General features: G+C 52.0%; 1 long non-coding RNA gene across 2 annotated transcripts; it reads right to left on the reverse strand.

The window, feature by feature from the left end:
* Positions 1-6,420: 6,420 nt before the first annotated feature.
* On the reverse strand, positions 6,421-10,725 carry LOC113244916 (uncharacterized). Of its 2 annotated transcripts, none has more exons than XR_003312559.4 (4): positions 10,385-10,725; positions 8,843-9,012; positions 7,059-7,192; positions 6,421-6,776 (listed from the first exon to the last, which is right to left on the reverse strand). It is a non-coding gene; the product is annotated as an uncharacterized LOC113244916 (long non-coding RNA). The 2 variants fall into 2 exon arrangements; XR_006407955.3 differs by having other exon boundaries at positions 8,769-9,012.
* Positions 10,726-23,606: the final 12,881 nt, after the last annotated feature.

A 23,606-nucleotide genomic window follows, 5' to 3' on the forward strand; every position in this document is an offset into this window, starting at 1 on the left:
TCCCAGCAGGTTCAAGAAGCAATCACAGGTGAAAGGATCCTGTAAAATAACAAGGAATTGCGTTATTATTTAGACATGGTCAAGTGGGTCTTCCTCATGAAAGTGACCCTGCTTCAATGACACACAGAATGGATATTTCCTCTTAGAGCCATGTTTGGATAAGCCAGATTTCCCTTTTGTTTGTCCTGTTGGCCTGGGATGTTTTAATCACACCAGGCACATCAGTATTGGACTATCACGGGTTAAAGTCGGGACTCGCCTCGAGGACCAGAAGTGCTCGCCCCAAACCAGGGCTCCGGTCGCACGAGAGAGCAGTAACAGTGGCTGGTGAGGGAAGGCCTCAGGCGCCTCTCTGGGTCTCGGCTAAGGGAGAGCCCGTTGGCTGCACACAGCAGCTGACCATTTGTCCTGCTCAAAGTCAGCCAGGTGGACCCTGCAGACTTGGGGAGAAGACACTGAAGAGGCAGAGACCCTAAAAGCCAGTCACACACAGTGACGACTGGTTTAGCAATCAGCTTTGTGTCCTCGACACCTTAAAGCCGGCTCAACTCATCCTCTAGAGTCTCCACTCACTTGATGGCCAAATCCAAGTAGCCATACGTAAGTCCCCATTTAATCCAAGCCAGACTGGGAAGGATAGGAGAAATGTCCCTAAATTGAGTCATGTGTCACTACTATTTTTGTGAGTCATTCTTTTATATAGAAACTTTTTCCTCCCTCTACATGAGTATCATGGTCTTTATTTAGAAATTGCCACTTTTCATTCCCTCATGTTTCTTGAATCAGTTAGGATTAGGTTTGGCTGTGAGTAACAAAAACCCAAAATACTGTATTCCATGTAATAAGATTCATACTTCTGTCACATCTGAACTTCTCTGAGATGGGAAAGTGCCCTACAATCGGAGGGGCAGCCGTTTCACCCGAAGTGGTTTTTCGGTTAGTGATGTACAAGATAACGCTGTCTTACAGCCAAGAACCAGAGCTGATGAAACGTGGCAGTGGTGGCTTAAACCATAGAAGTTCATTTCTCTTGCAGTCTAGGGCTGGTGAGGGGGCTTCAGAAGATCGTCAGTGACTGAAGCTCTTGACAGTCATTTCGTCGTTCCACCATTACCCACACATAGTGTCTACCTCATGGCCCAAGGTGGCTGCTGATGGTTCGGCCACTATGCCTATGTTCCCGCCATCGACGAAGGAAGAGCGAAGAAGAGCGTTCTCCCTCTCGTTGAGAACACTTTCCATAAGGTAATCAAAATACTTCTAATGACTACCTCGTGGCCAAAACTTTGTCGCAGCGCCGTATCTGGCTACAAAAGAGACAGGGAAGTAGCTGTACTCTGGGCCGCCACCTACACGGGCTTCTAGTAGTAAGAAGGCGAGGACAGATGCTGTAGGACCACGGCAAAGCAGGGCCTTCTTTTCACCTCACATTTCATACAGCATTTCGCGGAGCTCGTCAGACCTAGAGGAAGGAATTCCGGGATCGTTGTCTCGGGCTGGATCCGTTGGCTTCTGGTGTTTTCTTGTAAAAGGGAAAGGCATCTATAGAGGGCAGCACAGGTTTGCTGAGACCCGGGAGGAGCGTGCGCTAAGACAGCACGGACGGTGGCAGGGGGCCGCCTGGGGAGGCAGAAGGGACACCGGATTAGGCTGGGAGTCGTGTCTTCTAAATATAGTTCTCCACTAATCAGCGGTAGGCTGTTGAATAAAATCCCTTTTCTAAGTCTCCAGTACTTCAGAGTCTGCAGAATTGAAAACTAGGGTAGGAAGAAACCTCGGAGAATCACAGAATCCTCGGGCTGGAAGGCGAGCCGGTCGGGCGCCCGAAAGCCGCCCCAGGAGCCCGGCGCGCTGGCCCCGCGGTGCCCGCACGGCGCTCGCGCCCCGGGCCTCTAGGCTGGGGGCAGGGCTGTCGCCGATTACACATTCGAAAAAGCCACGGATGAGTCCCTTCTGCAAGCTGAGGCAGTGGGAAGTCTACACCGGAAACTGACTCACGGCATCATGCATCTGTAACCGCAGAGGCAGGACCTGAACCCCGTTTTCCTGACTCTCCTGCGTCTCCCCTCTGAAGGGCTGGCCAGGCCGGCCGTGAACATTCGCGGGGACCTCGCGTTAGCTCCGGATCTCCCAAGACAGCCGCCAACCGTGCTTGCTTGGATGGCCAGCACTGACCAGCAGGACTTCTACCGAGTGGACACCAGGGTCCCCACAGCCTCCCGCGGTCGTGTTCCCGACAGTAAGTCAGCCTGACCTCCAGAGCCTTCCGTGTCGGTTATCCGTTGTCCCAGCTGATCCTCTGGGCCTGGGCTGTCGCGGAGAAGAGCGCGTCCCAATCACTTGGCATGATGTGTGTGAGCACACGGCACCTGAGATCATCGTCCTCTCTCTGCCCCTGGGCTCCGGGGGACCGACCCGGGCTAGCGCCTCCGCCGGGAAAGCTCTTCCTCACCAGCCAGCCAGCACCCCTCCCTCTGGGAGCCTTTCTGAGCACCCCCCACCCCGGACACCCCTCACCCCACAGAGCCGCTCTCCGGCCTCCCAGAGTGCTCAGCAAACCTCTCTGATAATGTAACACTCGTAATAAACCTGGCATACATTGATCACGAGCATTCTTGAGCCCAGACACGAGAGCTTCGTGCACACTTTCCCCAAATCCTCCCAAGGAACCCTAAGAAGTCCCCGAACTGTACCTGACTCCAGCTCACTGGTGAGGAAACCAAGACTTAGACATGATGTCACGTCCCCAAGGTCACTCGGCCAGGAAGAGGAAGAGTCTAGAACCCAAGTCTGATCCCAAAGGCTGAATGCTTCCCGCAGGGTATCAGCCTCTTGGCATGCTGAGGGGCTGTTAACTGCCCCTGTCACCTGGCTTTAGGATGACCCATCTGCTCTTCTTGCTCCTGCAGGCTGTGAGATCCTTGAGGGCAGGGTCAGCGTCTGGCCCAGATTTGTCCCCCTGGCGCTGGCACAGTGCCTGACACGTAGGCGAACTCTCACCTGGTTTGCTTCCTAAACCAGTTTATGCATAAGCCTCTCAGTGAAATGGATGGGGATCCTTCCAGAATCTGTGTCTTGCCTTTGCCTGCAAATACTGTAAACCCCACCTTGAGCCCCATCTGAATTTTTTCCAAAACATATCCTATTCTATTGACCACTGACTCAACCCTTCAAGCTCTGAAGCAAACCCCAAACACTACACCAAACTTCTGCGGCTTCCATTTTGTCAAAAGCTATTTGTTCTGGTTTGGTTTTGCCTCAGTCCTTGCCTCAATCCCTGCCTCGGGCGAGCAGCAAGTAGGGGCTGGACACATGGGGATCTGGGCCACTCCGGGGCACAGCTCTGTAGCCTACACCACCAGCGGCTCCTGGCTGAAACGGACACGGCTCCCGAGGATACTCCCAAACCTAGAATCATCTTGACCATTTCCCAAAGCGGGCCCGAGCAGATGGCTCTCTGGGAAATGGGAAATCAGGAAAGATGCCTCCCAGTCTCTGAGCAAGGCCCGATGTGACTCAGAGGGGCTCACATGACCACACCGTTGGGTCCTCAGACAAAGCTGGAGAGCCCTGAAAGGGGAGGTCACGCTGACAGTCACTACCCCCCACCCCCCAGGGACAGGACGAGGATGCCTGGCGGCATGCTCCATGATGCAACCTGCCCGGGCCATCCGCTCTCCCCTTTACCCCACCCCTTCTCTTCTGTCCTGTTATCCAAAGCAGGACTTGCGTTCCGGAGCTGGTGGCGGGCGGGCATGGTGGGGAGCATTGCTTCTGACTGTGTGGTTCCAGGCCCGGGCTGCCATCCTGGCCGCAGGACCCCAGACCCAGCAGGACGGCCGCCAGAGCAACCTACCCCAGGGCTCGCCTTCCCCTATAAATTCAAGCCTCCACCGAATGCAGACATTTCACTGAAATCAGTATTTTTACTCTGTGGGAGGAGAGAAGCGTGGCCCAAGGACCGTCCAGCTCCCCCCTTCACGCTCTGCCCGTGGGAAGCATGTTTGATGGGTTACGATTTGCTTCCCTTTATTTTTGCTGGGTTGCCGTGGGAGCCCGAACTGTGATCTGGGTGGGAGTCACTCATTCATCGGCTCCAGAGAACGGCGCAGACCAGCGTTGCACCCCTTGTCAGAAGGAACCGCTCTCCCTGGCTCCGAGGAGAGGCCAGAGCTCTCCCAGCCACCTCCTACCAGTGGCGGACCCTCCAGCGCCCCGGTCCCCCTCCCGGGCCTGGCGAGTCACCTTTCCCGGCCGCCCGGCCGCGGGGCAGCCACAGCTCGGCCCAGGGAACAGGGAGGCGTTGTTTCCCTGCAGCTACTATCTTGTAACTCCCTCTTAATTTACAATCTGTTTGCTGTTTCAGATGTTTGGAAAGAAAACTCCTTAGTCAGCAGCTCTGGAAAGCTTCATTTTCAGTGAAATCTGGACTCTTCTTTCCCACCCCAGATTTTTTTTTTTTTTTTTTTTTTTTTTTTTTTTTTTGGTTTTGTGGCTGGAACCTCACATCTGTGAGGCAGGCAGGACCTCATGGGCCCTGTGTCACCAAACACCTATTGAAAGGATGCATTCAAGGGTAGCAAATCCGGGCAGAGCCCACCGGTGACAACTGGTATTTAGCTAATATCCGCCTTAGCCGACCCGGAGATGGACGGGCCACCCGCCCCGGGAGAGAAGCAAGGACGAAACACGGTGCTCGGTCCCCGCTCCGGTACGCGTGGGGACCCGGCGGGAATGCCCTGCCCTCATGACGGACAAGAAAGCCCAGGGTGCTTGAAACGGCTGTTTTCCCAGCGGAAGGGGGAGAGTCCGCCACCGCGGTTCCCATTTCTGGCGGCCGAGGGTCCTCCCAGACACTTCCATAGAAGGTGACACTTGTCCATCAGCCCGACCTTTCCTCGCCTTGCGGTGGCTCCCGCAGGGCTGTGGAAGAAGGGGCACGAGCTACCATTCCAGAGAATCGGTGCAGCACAGAGCTTGGGAGCTGCAGCCCCGGGGCCCTGGGGGTTCGCGCCTTTCCTTGCTAGCTGTGTCCGAGCAGTCACCAGCCCCACGACACGGGACTCCCCGGGCTTCCAGGGCCACCAGAGAGGCGGCCTGAACATCCCCCCCGGAGAGAAGCAGCAAGGAGGCAACCAGAGTAGAGAGTCCGCATCCTAACCTGCCACTGACTAATTGTGAGACGGTGAGCCAGTCTGCACACTGCACAGGCAGAGCGAACACCACCAACCCCGGCGTCTTCGGAGAATTGAACACGGAACTCATGTGAAACACTTAGCACGACACTCGGAAATACTAAGCGCTCAAGAAATGTTCGGAATCGTATTATTATTGAGGACGCCAAGTTCTGTCGCGCGCCTGCGTGTGCCTGGCCTGACTTGGGGGCCTCTTGAGCCCCAGCTGTTAGGGTGCAGCCCCTGAGTCAGAGAAATAATTAGGGCCCAGCAGGCCAGCTGTTCAGGACCCGGTGATTCTGAGCAACCTACCCTCCACCTGAACGGTGAGGTACAGAAATAACTGGGCTCCAAGAGCAGGCCTCCTGGACATGCCGGAGCGGCTCCAGAGGAGGGCAGAGGGCAGCGGTGCCCGGAATCATCCAGAGAGAACTCACAGGCGTTTCCGTAAAACGTGACCCGTGGAAGTCTGCCCACGGTTTTCCTGGTCTTGTGGTGGGCTTGCAGGGTAGGTGGGAGGTAAACGTGAAGGGGCGCGCTCGGTCCCACAGAGGCTATCCACGCATCCATCCATCTTCGATGAAGCACGTGAAGGCCAGGTGCGGGCGCCCAGTCCCCTGCCGGCCACACAGGAAGTGCACAGGTTGGGGTCTGGCCAGCGTGGAGGCCCAGCCAGCTCCAGGAAGGTGAGCCACGGCCCGTGGGGCCTCGCGTTCTCCTTCCTTGACCCATCCTAGACCTTAGATATCTTGGATTTTATTTACTTATTAATTTGCTGAACAATTTCAGAATTATGGATATCATCCCATGTCCCTCCCCCCCACACCACTGTCGTATCAAAATAGAGATATTCTCATCTAACTGCAATACTATTATCACATCTACAAAAATGAACAATAATATCCGAATACCATTTGAAAACCAGTCTATTCGAATTCTCCACAGCATCCCTAAAATGTCTGTCGTAGCCTGCCTCTTCGAACCAGGGTCTGCTTAAGGAGGATGCATCCCATTTGACTATATGTTCCTTTGAATCTAGAACAGTTCTCCCATCCTCTTATTTTTTATTACATTGTTGGGTTTTTTTAAAGAGACCAGGCCGGTTGTGTTGCAGAATGCCCCACATTCTGGATGTAGCTGTCTCCTCCTGGTGTCACGTAGCTTGTTCGTTTCCCTGTCCCCCATATTTCCTCTAACATCATCTAGTCTCTTCAGGCTGCTTAAGCAAAAGTACCATAGACGGGGGTGTTTGTAACATCAGAAGTTTATTTCTCACAATTCTAGAAGCTGGGAAGTCCAAGGTCAAGACACCAGCTTGGCTAGGTTCAGCCGTCTTTCACCAGGTCCTCGCATGGCAGAAGGGGTAAGAGAGCTCTCTGGGTGATCTTAGGGGGGCACTAATCCCATCCCAAAGTCCTAATCGCCTCCCAAATGTCCCACCTCCGAATACCATCACACTGGGGCTTAGGATTTCAACATAGGAATTTTGAGAGGACACAAACCACAAACGTTCAGTCTATAGCAAACAGTATAGCCATTCTTAAGGTCAACATCTTGAAATATCACAGACTCCATCCAGCTTTCGGCAGAAATCTTTGGGCTCTGCAAAGTGTAGGTACAATAGGGAGGGGTAAGGCTCTGGGAGAAACAGCCCTCGGGGTGCTCTCAGCATGACAGAGGCCCAAGCACACAGCCAGGAAGGACCTATGTGCCCCAGGAAAGGTTCCAGCAGAGGGCAGGGGGGCATCCAGCAGCCCGGCCATCCAGAAACTCCCAGCTATGGGGACTGGCCCTTGGGTCCACAGTCATGCTGGGCTGTCCCAACCCGACCAGGATCGGCCACCTGGTGGATGACCTTCCTTCCTCCCTGGGACCTCCCCATACCTCTGCATGGCTCCAGGGCCTTTTCCTTTAGGCTTCTAGCCACTGGGGGCCGTGTTTTTCTTCTCAGTACACATTACCATCCGACATATATTTACTATTTATTTGGTTATGTGTCTTTCTGCCAAGACCGTAAACTTCGAAAAAAAAAAAATAATAAGGAAAAGCACTGTTATGTCAATATCAAATAAAAATATAGCATAAAGAGATGAAAAGATACATCAAGGTGCCTAAACCTAAGATATCATTAAGTATCTCCATGTAAAAGCAAACAAACAAACAAGACTGTAAACTTCATCAGGACAGGGACCTTTGCTGCCCTGCGCACTGCTTTATCTCCAGGGCCTGCAACAGCTTCTCAGGCGTAAGGAAGGCACCTAGTAAATCTTGAATGAATGAGTGCGTGGGGCCACAGCATACAGCCCAGTTCCAAGCCCACAACCGACCTCAAGTGAACAGATACTGTTTGAGGTTATCATCTTCCCAGAAACCTGTACGAAAATTCCGAAACTACACTTAACATTAAGTAGATAAAAAAAATCACACCAATCGTGAATAAGAAAATCTCCCCTGCAAGCTGTCTGATCTCCCCAGCCCGGTGTCTTTCCTCCCTGCTGCCAGAGTTTGGGCAACTCCTGAATCGCTCAACTCAGGGTGAGTCCAGGGCCTGTTGGTCATAAATACCAGTTAGTCCCACTCAGCGAATAAAGGCATGATGAATTATGGCGTTTGGCTTGGAGGATGATTCCTCCTGTCTGTTTTTTTTTAAGTTGAGTCTTCTTCCTCCTCCTCCTCCTCCTCCCCCTCCCCTCCTCCTCCTCCCCTTCTTCCCCTTCTTCTTCTTCTTTCCTCTTCTTCTTCTTCTTCTTCTTCTTCTTCTTCTTCTTCTTCTTCTTCTTCTTCTTCTTCTCCTTCTTCTTTTTCTTCTTTTTCTTCTTCTTCTTCTTCTCCTCCTCCTTTTTCTTCTCCTTCTTCTCCTCCTTCTTCTTCTCTTTCTTTTTCTTGGCCCTCAAACGCTGAACAGGTGCTGTCTTTAACTCCTAGCCAAGGGTCGTGGCTTGGAGTAGGCAGTGAGCCAGGGGGCCTGGGGAGAGGGATTGAGGGGCATGGGAGTCAGGGTGGAAACCGAGGTGCCACCCACTGATGAGTAAAGGAAGAGCGGCAGCTTTTGTTTTGTTGGAGTAAAACCAACAAACAAGACATGGAGGGTGAATCATCTTAAGAGGGGCTTCTCACCCTGGCCCTTAAGGGGTCCGGGAATCCCCTGAAAGCCTGTGCAACATATTGTGAATCCTTGCTTCTGAGCACCTTTCTGGGGAGACGGTCCAGAGCTTTCATCAGTTTCCCAGCAGAGTTTGTGACACAGCCTCAACCTCCACTCCCACTAAAAAGGGCTGGGGGGAGGGGGGTAAGAAAAACACAGAGAGGGCATCTGGCAGCTTTCTGGAGGGTGAATCAACACAGTTGTGTCAAACTCCGGCCACTGCTCCTCCCACCCAAGAGTGCAAGCTAACGGGGAGATGAGGCCTGAAGCGAGGAGGGGGTTGGGGCGTTGGGGCGTTGGGGCTCATTTCCTGCGGTCTCCCAGGCACACAGCACAGGGCTCCGCTCTCTGACAGCAGCAGGTGCCCACCTAGCGGTCGGTAAGGGCCAGACACCACTCGAAGTGCCCTCCGGGCATTCACTCCCCCAGCACCACGCTTCTCACCTCACCTTACAGACCATAAAACTGAGGCCCAGAAAGCTCAAGTAACTTGCCCAAAACACACAGGAGACCGGATTGAAACCTGGAGTTTAGAGTGCCTGCGCTGTTGCTCCAGCTCTGATGTCCGGCGAGCCTCCCCACCGCCCCGCTGCAGTGTCTACGGCGATCGTCTCCATTGCACAGGTGATAACGCTGAGGTTGGGTAACTGGCCAGACATCACCCTGGGCTTTCCAGACCTCCTGCTGCGAGGGCTGAGAGCAAAAAAGAAAGTCAGAGGAATTCCGAGGGGCGAGAGGTCACTCTGGGCAGGGGTGACCAGGGGAAGAGTTGGGAACGGAGCAATGGGACGCTGGAAGGCCATCTGGCTCGGCTGCGGGTGCCTCTGGGACAGCTCCTGCGAGCCACCAAGCAGGGCTCCTCGCCCCGGCCCCATCGCTTTACCTCCTTCCACAGCCCCCAGCCTGGAAGACATGGCTTGTGAGGTGGGGCCCCAGGGTCAAGGTTAACACCCCCTCTCACTCCCTTTTCTGCGCCAAATTCACCGGGTCTTCTGAGGAGTCCTTTCCATGGGGAGAGAGAGATGCACAAGCCTCCAGAACCTTCCCTCACCTCAACCTCCTCCTCAACCACGGTCCCACTTCCGCTGACCAGGAACCTATTTACAGCTCTGCAGAGAGGCCTGGCCGAAGCCGGCGGGACCTCCAGCAGAGCTTTCTCAAATGTTCTGTGTGGGTTGCTAAGGATTCCCTTGCTCTAGATGTTTGGAGAAGAGCTGCAGTGAGACCTCAAGTCTTGAAGCTTGGGCGCTTCCGGCCAAGTCCCACTGCATTCAAGACCCGTCACAACCCTGCCCTTCCCACTGGTATTTGACCTTTATCTAAATTCTGTGAAGCAAATATACATACAAAATAGTACACATATTTATACATTCTATACGTACATATATCTTTAAGCTACTTGCAGGGGCATTTTTGCCACTTGCAACCAGACTGTGTTCTATACGTCTCTGACCCATCTGGACATTTTGTAGGAGCTTCCCTTCTTGCAGAGCGGGGTAGGGGTAGGCTGGGGAGCACATGAAGGCCTCTGGGTTAATGTGTTGGAAGCTGCTGCCAAGCTTATAAATTAAGAACTAGCCTCTTTCAACTCATTCAGTAGATCTATAGGAAAATGGATTTAAGTTTAAAATAATGTCATTTCCACCCAGTCTTGGGAGCATGGGTCCTAGACGCTGTGTTCAGGAGCTCCCAGCCCAATGGCAGCTGCAGCCCTGGATGGGGCTCCCGGACCAGCAGGGCCTGCCTGTGGTGCAGGGGCAGGGCCAGGCCAGGCTGCAGCCTCAGCGGGAGGGACAGCCAGGAGCTGTCTCCTGTCCAGCTGGATTTTCCAGTCAAGTCTGCACGTTCCTTCCTGTTCCTTCCCTCATCCCCCCAGGCAAACACGTGACTGTAAACCAGGCACCCAGATAGTGAGGGGATTCCCACAGGGACCTCCCCTTTTGGAGGCCAGGATGCCCGCCTCCTGCCTCATCCTCCTTTCCTCCCCCACTGCATAGCTCTCTGCCTAGCCTCAGCCCCCATCCCCCGCCCTCCTGCGGACCCCATCCCACCCTCACCCACTTACACGGTCCAGGCGGACAATCACAGCCCCGGACAGCTGGAAGGGACCTCAGAAACCATGCCTCCTCCAACCCAGGGGCTTTACACAGGAGAAACTGAGGCCAGAGAGGTGAAGTGAGCTGTTGATGGCCGCCTCACTGTGAGGAACAGCCCCGAGATAGGATCCAGGTGGCTAGACCCGTGATCTGGGGCCGGGGTGCCCTTGAACCTCCTTCTGGTCCTGTGGGCCAGGGGGCGAGCGCCGCGCTCCAGCCACAGGCCTCTGGAGAGGAGGAAGGGCTCGGGAGGCCCGGGCCCCGCCGGCGGGCCGATCAGCAGGGTCCCGCCCGCCAGCCCCGGCCGCCCCCCTCGGCGGGCCCCAGCCCCCCCGCCCCCCACGCCGCCGCCCGTCCGCCCGCGCGCGCTCCCGCTCGCCCCGGGGCCCGAGCCCGTCCCGCCGCCCGGGGGCGCCGCTGCGTCCCCCCGGCTCGCACTACCGGGCGAGCCCCCCCGGGACCGTGGGACGCGCAGGCTCTCGGGCCCGCCCGGACCCCCGCCCGCGCCCCCAACCGGCAGCCGAGTGTCGGCGGCGCTCGAGCCGCGCTCCGCAGGCCCGCAGGAGACCGTCACGTCCGCGGAAGTTGGCGAAGCGCGGCTCTGGAGCGCAGACACCGCCGCGCCCCTGTGTCTCCGCGGGGACGCCGATCCCGTCTTTGTTCCCTCCGTTCGTGGCTGTTGGGCGCAGCCGTTCGCCTCTGCGGCTGAGTGACTGCGGGGAGCCGGAGAAGTGTTCCTGGGGCCGCCCTGGCGTCTTTAATAAAAATCCTCTTTCCTGGATGATGACCAGGAAGGCCTTGGAAATTGACAGGGTTCCTCAAAAAATTGATCCACTCAGCATCTCCCTAGATTCAACCCCAAATTGTTCACAGTGGAGCTGGAAGGGCACCCTGACCCTCGTTCGCCGTGGCCTCTGAAGAGCCCGCAGCACCTGACGCGGCTCGCCTGTCCCCCCTTCTGCGAGGGGACCGTGGGCCGCTGCTCCACGGAGGTCGTTCCCAGGCGGAGTGAAAACTGTCCAAGAGGGGTGTGGATAATTGGAAGCTGCTGATCTAAAAGCTCACTAACGGTTGTTCCCATTTCGAAAGAAGAGGCTACTTCACTAGCCTAGAACAATGTGGAAGAACGAAAGATATGGTCATATTTCATCTTCTTTCCCAGAATAATCTTCAATATTTTTATATAATGTTTTCAATAAAATTTTAAACGTGCATAGCTCAGTAAGGTGTCCCAATTCCTAAGGCCCAAATCTTGGCTATTAACCTAGTGACAGAGAAGGGTAGCCTAGTAGCCATGTTTTAGGGGCAATGTCTCCAACTGGAGACATTTTACAACCAGTTTACGACCAGCACCGAACCACACTGCCCTTCACCCACGGAATAATCCCGATGATGGAGTCCAGATCAGAGAGGGGAGATTTGGGCATGGGTTGGCCACGTCGTTCCAGTCCCATTTCCCAGGTGACCCTGCCACCTGCTTCTGACTGTTTGAAAGGTCAGAGGGGTTAGGTGAGCTGAGAGAGGGTTTGAGAGAGCAGGGGCTTGTTCAGAGCCAACTGTGGTGTGTCAAGAGCCTTGCAAATATCCTTTGTCTTTGTCCCAATGACTCCACTTCAGGCATTTCTCTTACGGGAATCATCAGAGAAGCGTAAATGAACCACAATATGGGGGCGGTTTAAATAGGTGGAACACTGTCACATGAAAGAACAATATACAGCCATCAAAAATCCCATTTTCAAATTATTTCTAATGATCTGGGAGTTGCTCACGATATAAGGCTGAAAAGCAGCATAAAAATAGTATAGTAGGAGCGCCTGGCTGGCTTAGTCGGTGGAGTGTGTGACTCTTAATCTCAGGGTTGTGGGTTCGAGCCCCATGTTGGGTATAGAGACTACTTGGAGATAAAATCTTTCTTAAAAATTGTATTGTATATTGTTCCACTTTATCCAAAATACATATTATTTGTCTAAAAATACATATTATCGTAATATATATATTTATATGTATATATAAATAAAACAAAGTATTAGAAGGAAAGTTACCGAAATATTAACAAAGGTTTTCTCTGGGTGGTGGGATCACAGGTGATATTTGTTTTCTATTTCACTTTTTCTGTGTTTTCCATTTTTTTCTAGAATGAGCACTTCTTACTTTAGCATTAGAAAAAAATAATTTAAGAACTTACAATGTTCTAAGCATTGCACCAGACTCAAAGATGCATAAGAAAACAAAAGTGTATTTTCTGCCCTGGGGGGAATTCTATGGTCCAAGGAGACTAGAGGTACCCCAAAAAATACCAATTCAAAGCAGGGTAGGATGAATCCTGGAGAGATAAGCATGACACGGTGCGAGTGCAGGGGAGCGGAGGAGAACACCTCCTGGACTTGAAGCTCCTTGGGGCCAGGCACGGAGAAGGTCAGCGTACATGACATGGAACACAGCGCACGGTGGCCTGAGAATTCAGTCCTGCTCCCTAATACCCCGTGATTTCAGGCAAGCTATGCAGAGCTAGTCTAACTCTCCTCATCTGTAAAATGGGATAACAAAATTGTTCCTGTGAACAGTTCGTAAGGTCGTGGAGATGAAGCATGGTGCCTGGCACAATGTAAGCTCAATAAAATTAGATTTACAGTAAAAACTTCAGTCAAGTCTGAGTGGGAAAGCACAAGGGCTGTGGGGAACCGATGCGGGAGTGTGGGATTCTCATGGGGGGAGAAGATGAGGCAGGGCGCTGAGTGCAGACAGAGGGGTGCAGCTTCTGGTGTAGGGGAGGCTCAGCGCAGGGGGGAGGTGGGGACGGGACTTTGGGAGACTGCCTCCTCCATCCCGGAACAAAGGAGTAAGTGGGGGACACAGAGATGAAAAAGAGGGTGAGGACTCAAGCTGGACTCGGAGCCTTCAGCTGTGACTGGCGAATGCAGGGAAAGGGCGTGGAGGGGTGTCCACGGAGCGCCCCTGGCATATACTCAGAAGCCACAGTGTGCTACATACTGCTTTTACGGTCCTCTCAGCGACCCTGAACACCAGCATTACTACCTCCATAGGCACTGAGGCTCAGGGTCGCTTACCAGCACGAGGAAGACGAGGATCCACGCGGGGCTTGCACCCTCATCGGGGAGTAGCTCCTGGAAGACCCCGCTGGCCTTCCTGTGCACGGCCTCAGCCGCACCACCTGGAGCGGCACCGAGCCAGCCCGGGGCTTTCCAGGGAATTTCCTGAGGGCATTGCCAGAAAGACCCTTTCATCCCATCCTGTCCACCAGGTGGGCCCTGCACAGGCTGGGGTGGAGGGGGGTGGCGGGTCAGCCAGATCCTGTGAGTTTTAACAGAATTCAAGGAAGTTTGCTCTGACAGTGTCCTAAACCCCATGAGACAACCAGACCTTAGTGGAGGCAGCCCTCCCACCACCCATGGGACCCCTCCCACCCTCAAGGCAGCGCTCTGAGCGGGGTATGGTTCCCTCCTGGACGACCTGATTCCTTGGGCCTGCACTCCTCTCTCATGCCAACAACTGAAAGGAGATCAAATGCCTCAGAGAAGACTTTCACTGGAAACCTCGAGGCCCAGAGAGGGCAAGATTGCTGTGCATCTGAAGGGGGGATGCAATAGAGAAGCAAACTTGTTCCACAGAAACCCAACCTTACACGCCCGCCCCCCAACCCCCAGCCCCTGGCTTAGAGCTCAGGCTGTCTTCAGGGAAGGCCTTATTGCCTGAGTGAGCATTTTTAATTTTTTCCAATCCACCTGGCAGAGAGCCTGACCACAGCATCTGCCTCACCCTTTCTCCTGAAACTCTGGCCTCCTTGATGGGATTTATAGAATTTAGGAGGGGGTGCTGTTTTGTTTCCCAGTTCTGCTGCCCATTTTTCACAAGAGAAAACTGGGTGTCAAAGAAAGGAGAATAGATTCTGCAATAAAAGCGTTTGGAGCCAGACAGGGAGAAATCTAATTTATAACAAAGCTTCTCAACCATGGCTGCAGATTAGAAGCGCGAGGACACTTTCAAACATACTGATAGCCAGGCTCCACCAAATATTTACTCTGGGATGAGGCCTTTTCCCTTCCTTTCTCCCTCCCTCCCTTTCTTCCTTCCATCCTCCCTCTCTTCCTTTCTTTATTTAAAAAGTCTCCCAGGTGATTCTCATATGCCAGGGTCGAGAACTACTTACCTAAATAAGACAACTGTGTTAAAAAGAAGATGATCCAATAGAAAAATGGACCCAGGATGTGAATGGGTACTTCAGAGAAGAAATAAAAATGGCTAATAGGCACATGAAAAACTATTGACCCCAATTAATAATTAAGGAAATGCTAAATAAAACAATAATGAGATAGCATTTCATGTATCAAATTGTCAACCTTTTTTTTTAAATGGAAGAATATTCCTAGGAATGGCAAGAGTGTCTTGTGAGTGTGTTGGGGGCGGGGGGGGGGGGGCAAGCATTGTTCATGAGGACAGAGGGCACTTGGCAGCAAGCACGCACTTTTTGACTCATCAATTTCACTTCAAGATTCTAGATAAGGATGTCCTGAGATTTTAACTAGAGTTGTTAATCATAGCAAGAACAAAAAATCAGAAATTCCTAAATATTTAACATTAGGAAATTAGTTCAATGAATTACAGTATAACCATAGAACCGAATGCCACAGAGCCACTGAATATGATACAGTAGATGAAAAAATATGTCCCTGCTTGGGAAAATGTTCAGATAAATTGTTGAGTGCATAAAGTTTCCAAATAATAATGGTAACAGTTTTGCTTTGTTAGAAAAATAAAGAGTATGAAGAAGTGTATGTGTGCGTATGTGTCTGCGCTTAGAAAGAAACTTACAAAAATACATGTAAGGTTTCAGCAGTCATCACCTCTAATACAAAAATGAATATTTTACATTTTTATTTTTGCTTCTCTGTATTTTCTAGCTTTGCCCTACAAAGGACATACTTGTTTTTGTCAAAAGGAAAAAAAATATTTTTAATTTTAAAACTTACTTCCCAGAGCAAAATTTGCTAATCTGTTTTCTTCTGGGAGGGGCAGGGTCAACATCTTGGAGCAATGAAATCTCCAGATAATCCCCGACCACTCATCTTCCTCTAGCATCTCATCTTTGACCAAGGAGCCAAAAGAGAGGCTCAACTTGGATTTTTCCTCTCCTTCCAGGCCTTTCCCACGTTTTTGAGCCGTGAGAACTGGCTAGGAAGTTGGTTTTGGGGAAGAAGAGGATCCAAAGGTCTGAGAAATCCCCATCAGGGTGGAGAAGAACCCAGGGTTTGAAGTCCTGGATCCACCTCTATTTAGCTACGTAACCTTGGGTGAAACCCTTAACCTCTCCAAGCCTCACTGTGTGCAACTATAAAGTGGGGGTAATAACAGTGCTGACCTTATTAGTGATTACAAGGCTTTACTGAGATAATGCAATGTAAAGGGTTTAGCACATCACCTGGCACAAAGCACTCAATAAATGGCACTTCTGATCATTTCTGATTTGGGAAGCCAGACTCTTCCCTGCCCGAGAGGTAGGGTCGCCACACAGGAAGCCTCTGACAGTCCTAACATTCACTGAAGGCCTTCTGACCATCTTGGGAAGGAAACTGGAGAAGCCAAACCCCTGACCCACAGACTCCAGAGGGGCCTTCTAGACTCTGGGCTGGACCTATCACCTAGGAGGCCGCCCATGGTGAGGGCTCTTAACTGTGGCCCCTTCCCCACATGCCCTGTCCTCCTTTCCTGTAAATGCCCCCAAAGCCTGGGTCCCCATCTTGACCCTTCCTCCACAGTACCTCCGTTCATCACGGTCTACTTGGAAATGCCTCAGAGCCCCCCAAGGCCTGTGAACTTATCTTGTTCACCACCCAACGAGGGACTAAAGGATTCAAAAAAACCCACCCACCCATCCTCTCAACCCCCATGACCACCTCTATGTTGCCAAGCCCCCCCCCCCAACTATCAACCCAGAAGGAAGTTCCCACAGAGATGACCCAGCTTTGCAGTCCAGAGCAAGGGTCAGGGTTCTCCAGTCAGTGCAGCAGCTAGGACCTGTCCCTTGGGCTTGGGGAGTCTCCTAGACAACGGTGCAGGCCGCATTTGACAAAACTGGGAACAGAGTGGCTCTACGGTCTTCTAGAAGGCTCCATCTGGGAGATAGAGAAGCTGTGCCCCCTCCTTCACCCAGAGGAGGCCACATCCCTGGAGGCAGCAACTGGCCCGCCCGCTCTGCACCCCCCTCCAGAGCAGGGCTGCCTGGGACCAGGGCCCCAGGAAACAGTGTTGGGAGGAAAGAACCTTTATGGAAACACAGTGAGCACCTGTGAGAGCCTCTTCCCTGAGCACCAGCAAAGAGTCGGGGGAAACAATTGGGGTTTTTAGTATAAATGACCTGGTGGGCTGGCTTGACTTCACCTATCCTGAATGAGTGAGGGGATGAATAAATGAATGATTTATTTTTTTATTTCTAGAGTTAGTTAACATAGAATAAAACATTCATACAAAGAAGATGTGGTGCACACACACACACAGAGGAATATTATTCAGCCATAAAAAAGCATGAGATCTTGCCATTTACAACAACATGGATGGACCTGGAGGGTATGATGTTAAGTGAAATAAGTCAGATTGAGAAAGACAAGTACCATAAGTGGAATCTAAAACCTGTAAGTACAGAGAACAAACTGACGGTTGCCAGAGGGAAGGGGGTGGGGGATGGGCAAAATGGGGGTTGGGGAGCGGGTGATACAGGCTTCCCGTTGTGAAATAAATAAGTCACGGGAATAAAAGGGACAGCATAGGGGATACAGTCAATGATACTGGAAGAGCGTTGTGTGGTGACAGATGGCAGCTACCCTTGTGGGGAGCGCGGCTTGACACAGAGAGATGTTGAATCACTATGTTGTACACCTGAAACGAATGTACCATTGTGTGCCAACTGCAGTCAAATAAACACCGTTTTTAAAAATTCTGTAAGTGTCTAACCATTAGAAAATAGTTAAATAGGGGCACCTGGGCGGCTCAGTCAATTAATCGGCTGACTCTCCATTTTGGCTCAGGTCACGATCTCAGGGTCGTGAGATGGAGCCCTGTGCCGGCGGGCTCCTCGCTCAGCAGGAGTCTGCCTGAGATCTCTCTCGCCCTCTGCCCCTCCCCCACTCATGCTCTCCCTCCCTCAAATAAATAAAATCTTTTAAAAAAAAGAAAGAAAGAAAGAAAAGAAAACAGTGAAATAAACCCAGAAGCTAGTTGAGCACACAAGTGTCGGGAGGGAGTCACATTCTGCATTTGCTGCCCAGCAGCTACATGGAACTTGGCCCGCAGCGCAACAGTTCAATCAGTGGAATGGATGACCGAACGACCGTCCCAGACATCTGAGATAAGGTAGCGAAAAGCGGAGGAAGCTCTGGCTGTGTCTCCACGCCCCGTGGAGTTAAAACCACTTGCACCTGCTGGTGGGACCTGAGAACTTGGTGAGCATTTGGAGTCAAGCACCCACAGATGGGAGCTCGTTTAAAAACGTGAAATTAACAAAGCAGGAGGGGCGGGGCAGATTAGGGGGTTTCCACTCCCACGGCAGGCTGCTCTCCCCGCTCACCAGTAACCAGACCGGAGCTTCTGCTGAGCAAGAGAACCGAGTAACACCTGCCGGCCTGTCGGTCTTCCCCCTCAGCATTGCCTGACACTCTTAAGACACACAGCCCACCCCTCTCCACATATACACGCGGACCCTGTCCTGGGCTATTCTGAGTTTTGGATGCCTGAGCCAGAGTTAGCGTTTGTGTGGACTGGATTCCTTGGAGGTTGAGCTCCTGGCTGGGACCAGGTGCCCAAGAACTTCTAGGTAGAACCCAACGCAGGCCACTGGGCAACCTCTTGCCTCAGGGTCTCTGGCTTTATTGACTCAGCTGGGGTGGCTTTGAGGCTTTCCCCGATGATCTGGACTTGTCCCCAGGGCTCTGGCCTTCTGCCTGGTGCCTTTCTCCTGTCTCCCACCCTTGGGCTCCCCTCGGCAATGAGCTGCCCCAGTCTGGAAGGAGCAGTACCAGGGGCAGTGCCCAGGCCTGGTCAAGCTGTGGCCTCAGCACCAGGCAGCATCTGGAGTGCAAGGCAGGCCCACAAAGCTGGTGTTTTGCTCTTGGGGAGTGGCCCCTTTTTGTGACTCAGACCCTGGGAATTTGGGAGCCTTGCTAGGCTCTCGCTGAAGCTGGGCTCCCAGGAGCCCCCACCAGGCTCATAGTGAATGCACTTGGGTTTCTTAGCTCCCCTGGCCCCCTCCCATTCCCCTCAGTGGGTTCCTTTTGTTGTCACTAAATCCCCTCCAATCTTCCTTTCCAAAAGCCGGCAGATCCAAGTGGAATTCAACACCCAAACACTCACACAAAAGCTAGGATTAATAGCTGGCTTTGTCTGGGCACAGATGTGCAGCAGCTTGGAAGGGGGGGCGTTTTTTCCTGCCACTTGAGTCAACCCGGCTCCACACTGGGGGAGGGAGGGGAAAGGAAGGAGGGACTGCTGCAAGGGCCCTCTGAGAGGGCGGGGGGAACCATGCCCCACCTCTCTGAGCTGGTGTGTTCTTGGGGGTCTGACTCCACCAAGGAGGAGACAAAGGTCCCCCCTCTCTGGGAGGCCCCTCAGTCTCTCCTCCTTCCCCTTCTAGCAAGTCACACTCCTCGGTGGTGGAGCTACGCAGCCGGCTGGCGCTCAGTCTCTGGACTCAGTCCCTGTTCTTCTGGAGCCTGAGCTCTGAAACAGGCCGCAGCAATCCTCAAAGAAACCCTGTGAACCCAGCGAGATAACAGGTCGCTGCCAGGAGACGGGCACTGTCAGGCAGGCAGGGAAGGCTCTCGGAGGAGGCGGGGCTTACTCTGAGCTCCAAAGGACAGGCAGAGTCTGGTGAGGTACCAGGCGAGGAAGGATTCCAGAAAGAGTCCATGGGGCAGGAGACAGCAGGGTCTGGCCATAAGGAACCACCAAAAGTTATAGATCTGGAGGAACGCGTGGGGTGTAAGGAAGCTATTCTGTTGCTGAGTGGAGGACAGGCGGGTGGGGAGAGGTGGTAGCCAAGGAAACAAGTGGGTGTTGCTGGTGCCGAGCTGGTTCTTACCCGTGCTCTCCACCTCCAATAGAATACCTTTCGTGAACAAACCATGCTACTATCAACCACGTGATCATGGAGATTCTGAATTTGGTCCTCAACACTTACGGGGAAGATATCATATTTCCCTATTGTTCTGTCAGGTAAATCAGGCTCCATTCCCAACAGGATTGCTGGTTGGAAATATGACATCAGTCAAGTTTCGGAGTCGGGGGAAGGCATCCTCCTCCCTAGAATGGTACAAATATGTAGGGTCCTCAGCCCATCTGGTCTCTGAAGAATTTTTTGGCCAAGATAAAGTCTTTACTGCTAGGAGGTTTATATGCTACAAGAAATAAATGGGTAATAAACAAGGAAATAAATGAATGAGATGACCTCACATGGCGATAAATGTTATGAAGAGAATAAAACAGAGCGATGTGCCTGGCTGAGGGTGGGGTGGGGTGGTCAGGGATGGGCCACTCTGAGGAGGTGGCATTTGAGCTGAATCTTGGAGGATGAGAAACAATGGAATATATTAGGTAGAACCCCACCTAATCACGGATATTTAACCTTTTTTTTTTTTTGTCTACAAAAATACTAATTTCATAGGGTCCAACAAAATACAAGGATAGAGGAGAAAGGCACAGCAAATGCCTGTGAAGCAAAACCAAGCTTGGAGTGGTGGTCCAACTTCAGAAAGGTTAATGGAGTCATGGGGCACCAATCAAGGGAAAACACTTAGGAAAAATGAGGTTGCGAGGGGAGGACTGGTCAGGGAAGGAGTTGGGACTGTTGAAGGAGAAAAAAAAGTTTAAGGTCTGATCACTTGACCTCATGACTTACAAATAAAGCTACAGTGATCCAGACGGCACAGTATGGGAAGAAGAAACACAGTTGAGTGGAAGAGAACACAGTACCCGGAAACAGACCCACAGAAATACAGTAACTAATCTTTGATAAAAGAGCAAAGGCAATTCAATGGAGAAATGATAGTCCTTTCAACAAAAGGTGCTAGAACAACTGAGCATTCACAACACACCAAACGAATCTAAACACAGACCTTGGATTCTTCACAAAAAATCAACTCAAAACAGATTATAGATTTAAATGTAGAATGCAAAACTACTTGAAACTTCTACGAGATTACATTGGAGGCGATCTAGGTTACCTTGGGTTTGGTGACTACTTTTTAGATAAAACACCAAAAGTGTGATCCATGAAGGAGAAAATTAAGAAGTTGGACTTCATTAAAATTTAGCATTTCTGCTCTGCAAAAGACACTACTAAGAGAATGAGAGGAAGTCATAGAGGGGGAGAAAATCTTAGCAAAGCACATATCTGATAAAGAGCTGGTATCCTAAATATACAAAGAACTTTTCAACAATAAGAATAGAAACAACCCAATTAAAAATGGGCAAAAGATCTGAGTAGACAGTATATCAGATGGCAGATATGCATATGAAAAGATCATCAACATCATATGTCATTATGGAACTGCAAATTAACGAGGTATCACAGCACACCTGTTAGAGTGGCTAACGTCTGAAACACCAAATGCCGAAGAGAATGTGGAGCAACAGGGACTCTCACTCATTGCTGGTGGCATAACCGCTTTGGAAGACAAGTTCGGCAGTTTCTTACAAAAAATACTCATGGGCGCCTGGGTGGCTCAGTCGGTTAAGCATCTGATTTCACCTTAGGTCATGATCCCGGGGTCCTGGGATGGAGCCCCACATCGGGCTCCCAGCTCAGCAGGGAGTCTGCTTCTCCCTCTTCCTCTGCCCACCCTCTCTCCCCCCACCTCCACTCATGCTCTCTCTCTCAAATAAATAAAATCTTTAAAAAAAAAAATACTCTTACCATATGATCCAGCAATCATGCACATAGCTATTTATCCAAAAGAATCGAAATCTTATATCCACACAAAAACCTGTACACAAATGTTTATAGCAGCTTAACTGCCAAAACTTGCAAGCAACCTTAATAGGTAAATGGATAACCAAATAGTGGTATATCTGGACAGTGGAATATTATTCAACAATAAAAAGAAATGAGCTATCAAGCCATAAAAGGACATGGAGGAACCTTAAATGTGTATTGCTAAGCAAAAAAATTCAGTCTGAAGGGCGCCTGGGTGGCTCAGTCGGTGAAGCATCTGCCTTCGGCTCAGGTCATGATCCCAGGGTCCTGGGACTGAGCCTGCTTCTCCCTCTCCCTCTGCCTGTCGCTCTCCCTGCTTGTGCTCTCTCTCTCTGTCAAATAAATACAATCTTAAAAAAAAAAAGAAAAAGAAAAAGAATCCAGTCTGAGAAGGCTACATATTGTAACATTCCAATTACGTGACATCTGGAACAGGCAAAACTATGGAGACAGAAAAAAGAGTAGGGGTTGCCAGGGGCCCCAGGGGAGAGAGGAGGGACGAACAGGTAGAACATGGGAGATTTTAGGGTGGAGCAACTATTCTGTATGATACTGTAATTGTGGACACGACATTATGCATTTGGCAAAATCCATAGAACTGTACAGCACAAGAAGTGAACTCTAATATAAACTGGACTTTAGGAAATAATAATGCATTAATATTGGCTCATTAATTGTAACAACTGTAATACTCTAATACAAAATGACATAATGGGGGAAACTTTAGGGGGGCAGGGAGAGGGGGATATATGGGAACCCTGTGCCTTTTTTTTTTTTTTTTTTTTTTGAGAAGGGCAGGGTCACAGGGAGAGAGAGAATCTCAAGCAGGCTCCACGCCCAGCGCCGACCTAGATGCCAGGCTCCATCTCACGACCCTGAAATCACTACCTGAGCCAAAATCAGGAGTTGGACGCTTAACCCACTGAGCCACCCAGGCGCCCCTAGGAACTATCTACTTTGGTGGCAGTTTTTCTATAAACCTAAAAATGCTCTAAAAAGTAAAGTCTATTAATAAAAAGTCTTCAAAAGTAATTTTAAAAAAATTTCTGCTACCTACTTCTCTCCCTTCAGGGCAGGGCAGGCCTGGGCCATCCCTCTCCCTCAGCAGCACCTGCCTTCCCCGCACCCCCCCCCCCCCCGTGGGTGCTCAACCCTCCCCAGCCAAAGCCCTTCAGGGGAGGAGGGCTGCAGGAAGAGCCCAAAACTCCCTCAGCTGGGAAAGGGAAGAATCTCCCACCTGGAAGCAAGACCAGCACACACCGCGTTCTCCCAATCAGTTACCTGGCCCAGAATGATGGTCCTTGGGCCTACTCCCTCCAGGCTGGAGCCAGTGGGACCACCCCCCCCCCCAGGCCATCCCTCAGCACTGCGTGTGGTGGGGGGTGAGGACAGGGGGTGGACGGAGGCTGGACACGTGCCCAGGGCCAGGGTGCGGTCCCCCAGCCCGAGAGCACAAGGCCGTGGAGGGGGTGCAGGGCTGGCCTCTTCTGCTCTCTGCAGGTTGCCCCAGCTTTGCCCGTGAGGGACGACAGGGTGAGGAAGTCAGGTCAGTGACCCAGGGAGAGAAAGCGCGTCCCCCAAGGGCGAGCAGAAGGCTGCCCGAACTCGGTGCTGATGAGAGCGCTACCTCACCGCGCTGCAGTGGGGGTTAAACGAGAGACTTCACGGAAAACCTTTCGCCCAGGGCAGGCCCAAGAGGAGACTGACGAGTACCCACTGACCACAAGCACTTGGTTACTCACCCCCGTGCCGTCCTCCTGGGGGGACAAGGCTGTGGATCGCCCCAGGCCAGGCGCCATGTGCTCGGCCGTCCTGGAGGCGGGGGCCTGGCGGGGTCTAGACCGTCCGCTCCACCCGCAAGGAGTTACGGAGAGTCGGTCCCCTCCGCCAGGCGCTGGAGATGCAGCCACAGCGGCACGAACGCCAGCCCCCGGGGCCTCTACAATCCAGCGAGGGAGCCACGGTCATCCAATAAACACTAGAAAGCTATTAGGCAGCTATGTGTGCTGGAAGAATGAGCAGGCGGGATGGTGGGCGTGCTGGAGCAGAGTGAGTGGGGAGAGGGGAGATGCGGGGTCGGAGAAGGAGCCGGAGCCTCAGAGGCCATGAGAACTTCGGCTTTTATTGGAGGAAAGCCCGCGGAGCCCTTGGAGCCCAGGAGTAACATAACCCAACCCTCGGCTCCTCGACGTGTGGTCGATGGAGGTGAA

The sequence above is a fragment of the Ursus arctos genome, unplaced genomic scaffold, assembly GCF_023065955.2.
Source record: "Ursus arctos isolate Adak ecotype North America unplaced genomic scaffold, UrsArc2.0 scaffold_8, whole genome shotgun sequence".
Taxonomy (NCBI): Eukaryota; Metazoa; Chordata; class Mammalia; order Carnivora; family Ursidae; genus Ursus; species Ursus arctos.